The sequence below is a fragment of the Mesocricetus auratus genome, unplaced genomic scaffold, assembly GCF_017639785.1.
Source record: "Mesocricetus auratus isolate SY011 unplaced genomic scaffold, BCM_Maur_2.0 Super-Scaffold_100031, whole genome shotgun sequence".
Lineage (NCBI taxonomy): Eukaryota > Metazoa > Chordata > Mammalia > Rodentia > Cricetidae > Mesocricetus > Mesocricetus auratus.
In genome coordinates this window covers 4,528,631-4,534,559 of record NW_024429212.1, presented here as the reverse complement: position 1 = coordinate 4,534,559, position 5,929 = coordinate 4,528,631, and the positions used below count along the sequence as shown (strand labels likewise).

Genomic DNA, 5,929 nt, shown 5'->3' with positions numbered 1-5,929 from the left:
TTTTGCTGTGCTTGCTTCTCCCTCCGGTCTCCAGAATGGCAGGCGTGGCGTGTCCCCATGATAAGTGGATTCTAATGAGTCCTAGGCTAGTATCACTGCAGCGAGCTGCCATGGATTCAGGGTTAGGGTTAGGGTTAGGGTTAGGGTTAGGGTTAGGGTTAGGGTTAGGGTTAGGGGTTAGGGTTAGGGTTAGGGGTTAGGGTTAGGGTTAGGCTTGGGATGGTTAGGGTTAGGGTTAGGGTTAGGTTAGGGTTAGGGGTTAGGGTTAGGGTTAGGGTTAGGGTTAGGGTTAGGGGTTAGGGTTAGGGTTAGGGTTAGGGGTTAGGGTTAGGGTTAGGCTTGGGATGGTTAGGGTTAGGGTTAGGGTTAGGGTTAGGGTTAGGGTTAGGGTTAGGCTTGGGATGGTCATGACCTCATCTTTTCACTTTTCCTCATGAGCTAGCCAGGTCACAGCCAGGTCCTGTCCCAGAGGCTGGCATTATGGAGCCGTGAGGGCTCTGCGTGTGACCATAAGAGTCCATGCAGCTGCCATAACCAAGGAGTGGTCACTGCATGCCATGGGTGGGGTGGGTGGGGTCAGGGAGAGAGTGGGTCAAGCCAGGCCTTGACTGTGGCCCCTGCAGGGGACGGGCAGAGCAAGCAGACTGCTCGTTGACGGCAGGTGTGGCTGATTCTGGAGTCTGGGTTTTGTGGGGGAGGGTCATTTCCAACTCCCCGGTTCTGTCTGGTCTTTGGGATCCTCTTTGATTCTCTGGCATCGGCCAGTTCAGAGCATGGGGAGCACAGTTTCACACCTGGAAGTCAAAGAAGAATGTGGGTGTGTCGGTCTGTCCAAGGAATGTGCTAGCCAAATCCTGAGGTGTTGTTCCTAGGAACTGACTGGTTCGGAGTGTGTGTGGGGACATGTCCCTCCCCCGCAGCAAGCTCCAGCAAGTCAAAACATCTTAAAATATAAAATGCAAGATATAGTTACATCAGTCAGCTACACCTCTTGGAGAGGGTTCTTGGGGAACCGGAAATGTCTTGACATTCCCTTTCTCCCTGTGAGCACCGCCTGATTTGACTGGGATTCCATGGTGTACGATTGGGGGCCTCATACATTACATGACCTCCTGACACCCCCAGGAAACTCAAACCAGAACAGGCCCAACAGCTGAGAAGAGGGGGCCCCACTGAACAGAGGGGACCCGGGTGAGCTGAGTTAAACTTGACCGCAGGACCCGAGGGAGCATGGATGGTGCATATGAGCTTGGGATACCCAGGTGCATGGATGTTGTCTACGTGATCTGGGTAGGAAGAAGTTTGGGGTCGGCTTAGGAAGGCAACTAAATCAGGTAAGCTTAGCCAGTCCTCCATTGGGGCCACTGAACATGGCAGCCGGAACACGACTAACACGGCTCTGACAGGTCTAGCCTTTCTCTCCCATTCCCTTTGCCTTGCTAAAAACCATTAGATTACGTTCCTAAAGCTAGCCACCAAGGTCTGTTCCCTTATTTGCCCACTTCCTCCTCCTCAGGCTGACTACCAAGATTCAGCTATCAAGGTATTGAAGTCCAGCAATCGAAAGTTCCCTTGTGGCTGCCCCAGTTAAAAGTAAACAAATCAATCCAATAAAAACAAAGCACCTCACCCTGACACAGGCTTTCCCTTTCCCTCATAAACCAGCATCTGCCTATGGGCCATGTCTGTCTCCTCTCTATCCAGACACAGGCCTTTGTCCCTCCTGGGACAAGTACCCCTTCCCCTTTAACCTTGTCCCCTTCCCCTTCTTCCTTGTCCTCTATCTCCTGTCATCGTCTCTTATTCCCTGCCCTTAGTCCCTCTGGAGCAAAACAATCTCCTTTATCCCGAGAACTTTGTCTTGGGTATCCTGAGCTGATACTGGTCCCTACAAAGGGAAGCCTAAATCCTCATAGGGTTACAAAGCATGTTCTTTGGAGGGGCAGACTCCAAGGGTAGCCTAGTATAGAGTGTGGGCCTCCCTATTCCCTTCTATTTAAGGGCAGACCAGAGTAAGACCGATTTTCTCTTTCTGGAGAGGGATACAGGCCTTGAACACTAGGAGAACACTCTTGCTCTTAGGGACAGCCAAATTTCCAGTGTGTATGTGAACTTTGAGGACATCCACACACTATGTGTTTGTGTCTGGGCCTGGAGTATCAGAGGGTTAAAACACGTAGAGTTCTGAAAACCAGGTTCCAGGGTTGCAAGGCCCATGAGCCTTGACTCCAATATATTGTCTGGGCTCCAGTCTTACTGCTTATATCAGGTGTGGCTGAAAAACAGCAAATCACTCTTATCTTTCCATCTTTCTACTGCTCCTTCTACTCAAGATGACATTTGGGTACTTAGGCGATGGTTCAGAGTTTGCCTTGCAAACACACGACCTGGTTCCATCATCAGATTGCACTTCTCAAAGCCGGATGTGGCAATATGTGCTTGCAATTCAAGAATGGGAAGGTGGGGACAGGTGCATCTCTGGGGCTTGTGGCCAGCCAGACTAGCTTACTTGGTGAGTTCCAGGCTGGTAAGAAAGACACTCTCAAAAAGCCAAGTTAGGTAGTGCCTGAGGCCCCACGGTCATGGTTTTCCCCTGACTTCATTAGTGGTTGTCCTCTGTCCACCAAATGCTTGAGAATGTAGGTGCATGCACAATTAAACAAAGGCATGTGTGTGAATTGTGCGCACGCACGCACGCACGCATGCACACACACACACACACACACACACACACACACAAATGACATCTATTTGGGGGCTCCTCCTACCCACTGCCCGCCTCCCACTCAGCTCCTTGTCCTATACATTTGAGTTGAGGATGCAGCCAGAGGATTTACACCTCTCTATAGATGGGGTCCCTGCTCTTATGTAAACTTTACAGCGACAGCAGAAGCCTAGAGCTGCTCACTAATTGTGGCAATGCAATGTAGCCTGGAGAAGATGCTGCCAACAACCAGGAGGAAGGAGAAAATCTGGTGTCTTCATGGCTGAACTGTGATTTTCTCTTCAGTGCCGAAGACTCCACTGTCTGGATATGCCACCATTTACCTTTTCAACTCCCGAAGAGCGTCTCTCTCGTTGCTTTAAGTTTTTAGAATTGTGAGTAAAACACATACTGGTTTCTACATAAACACATTTTCTATTTATGTTACTTTTAGACCAACTCTATCATGGCGTATTGTGTACCTGGTAATACTCTCACTTCCAGCATATGGTTCAATGGCTTCTGTCCAAATGTATGGATAACCAGATACGTGTCCATGTACTCAGATCATCATCAAAAAAAGGAATGGCTGTCCCCAGATGAAGTCCTTCCCCGCTCCTGCCTCCGGTCCTGCAGCCATGGTTCTGGTTTTGTGTGCATCAGGCGTTTCTTTTGTAAATCACTTTTAAGACATTATTCAGGGTGAGTGAAGTATTTAACGTTTTGTATCCAAGCAGGTGGTGCATGCCTGTAATCTTGGCGCCTTGGAGGCTGAGGTGGGAGGGCTGCTGTGAGTTTGAGGCCAGGCTGGGATATATAATAGGTATCTTGTCAACCTGGGGTTATGGGCAGCTGGAAGGCAGAGCTCTTCAGTCCACATCTCCTCCTACTCATGACTACAATGTTGTGCTTTGAGATCCAGGGATAGTGTCAGGTTACTGTCTGACCTTAGCCTGTCTCTGTCTAGTGAGGTGCTGTATAGTTCTATCCTCCAATCAGAACAGCCTCCATCTTCCTAAGACCAGCTGTGTCTGCTTGCAAAAGCACATCACAGCTGGGCACATTGGCTGTTGGTATCCCATCCTCCAATGAGGGAGAAGGAGGATTATTGGATTATTGGATGCTTGAGTGGACCAACCATTCCTCCCTGTCAGTTGTATGAGAGTTTGCCTTAATTCCGTGTGACCCCAGGCTCTTGAGGAGAGCTGAAGTATGTAACTGGGAAGACTAGGGACAAGGGAGTTCTATTTATGCAGTCACAAGGGAGGCCATCATTCATTCTGGGGGCAGACCTTCCGTCCTGGCTGTCTCAGGATCGCCTACGCTGTTAATAAGCCTAATAAACGCATTGGTTCTCTAGGCTGACCTTTGGTGGAATAGAAGTTTGAAGGAAGATTAACCTGCCCCCTCCTGAGAAAATTCATCAGACACTTGGGGACAGTAGAGGCAGGCCTGGAGAGTCCCATTGCAAGGGTGTCTCTGTGGGGCTGTGTTCAGCAGGGGCTTTTGATATATGTGGGACCACCAATGGTGGAAATCTGCTCCCTCTTTTGTACTTTTTCTGCCCCCCCTTGTCCCCACCCATGTTCCCAGTTCCTTTTCCTTCCAGGGTTTAGTATGACATCACTGAGCCCTGGGCACACTCTATACACAAGCCACTTTCTTTGGTAGGACTTGCCTGTCACAGTTTACCCTCTGTCCTGTTGAGAACAGAAGTCAGCAGAGAAGTGCCCATTGTCCTGTGTTGTGGGGAGGACAGTGAAGGCTGTTGGGTGGACAGACGCTCTTTGTCTAGCTGGCCCTCCAATCGGATTTCCTCTGCTCCTCCCTGCTCTGGCCGGATGTTATTGGGGGACAGATTCAAGAGTCTTAGTGGCTTCTGTTGCTCCAGGAGGCCCTTCTGGACAAAGTGAGTGGTTTGTCACATTACCTCTACTGTCATGACCTGTTAGTGACTTCCTTCCTTCCTTCCTTCCTTCCTTCCTTCCTTCCTTCCTTCCTTCCTTCCTTTCTTTCTCTCTCTCTTCCTCCCCCCCTCTCTCTTTCTTTCAAGTTGCAAGGAGTGCTTGCTATTCAGAAGGCCAAGGCTGGGGGCTAACCATCTGTAATGGGTTCTTCAGGTCTTTTCATGACTTCACCCTGAGAACTAGGTGTCTCTTACTGGCTCCACCTTGCTCTGTCGTTATCTCTCCATCTCTGGTGATCCTTGGCTCTGTCTTTAAACTCTCTCTCTCTAGACTCTTTCTCTGTTACTGATAGTTTTTTCCGTCCCATTCAAATGATTTTATGTTCCGAGGATGGACGGACAATGTAAAAGCATTAAGGCAAGTCATGATTTACGTAGGTCGTTGAGTATGGGGGAGGAAGAGAGGCCCAAGAGTGTGAGAGGCAGACTGGAGAGAGGTCTGGTGGCATGTCTCCATGGAGCCCCACCCAGCCTGGGCCACCAACAGCTGGGTCCATCTGCTTTATTCAGGCTGGGCGTGGGGGTGGACTTTCAGGAGTGCTGATGGCTCTGACTCCCATATGCCCCAGGCTCCAGAGGTTGCGAGCCTGAGAGGCTACCAGCTCTAATTTCTCAGCACTAGGCTACAACCCCGAGCTTTCCGAGCTAGGGACTATCAGCTCGCCATGCACAGGCCGGAGCAAGCCTTCTATGATGATGGTGTGCAGTTCTCAAGCTCTGGGTGCCAGGACCCTTGGCTCTTAGCCACTCGCTTGGTGTTGGAGCCCCAGACTTCAGGCGTTAGATGCTTGGCTCTCGCCTTGGAAGCTTCCTGGAGCTCTTCTAGCCACAGGCTGGGACTCTTCCCTCCACTCTGTCCTTTGTACGTTCACGTTCTGCTGTCTGAGTCCTCTGAAGTCTCTTCGGTCTCTGCCCTTGGAACTCTCTGGAAGTTCTCCGTTTTCCTCCCGAGGGGCCAGTGAGCTCAGGCCTTGCAGCCTCAGGACTCTCTCTCCCCAGCTGCCTTTTAGATGCTCTTCCTGGGTGCCTGGGACTGGAACCCCAGAGCTTCACCTGTCTTTAGTGTCACCAGCTCAGTCTAGTCTACCTGTGATAGAGACAATAGGTAACAGTGGACCATCCAGAGGTTGCCTTTACTGCCTCTTGTTGCAGCACGGGAGTAGGAGCATGCGGGAGAGGCCAGGTTAACCCATCAAGACTCAGAAACAGGCTGCTTACGCATGGACAAAGGGTTTACAGCAAAATTCTTCTTAAGCTGC

At 50.4% G+C, this 5,929-nt stretch overlaps 1 protein-coding gene across 2 annotated transcripts in view; it reads left to right on the top strand.

The window, feature by feature from the left end:
* Positions 1-5,929, top strand: part of Myom2 (myomesin 2) — a 114,405-nt gene that overhangs the window by 22,861 nt on the left and 85,615 nt on the right. The window lies entirely within an intron of this gene.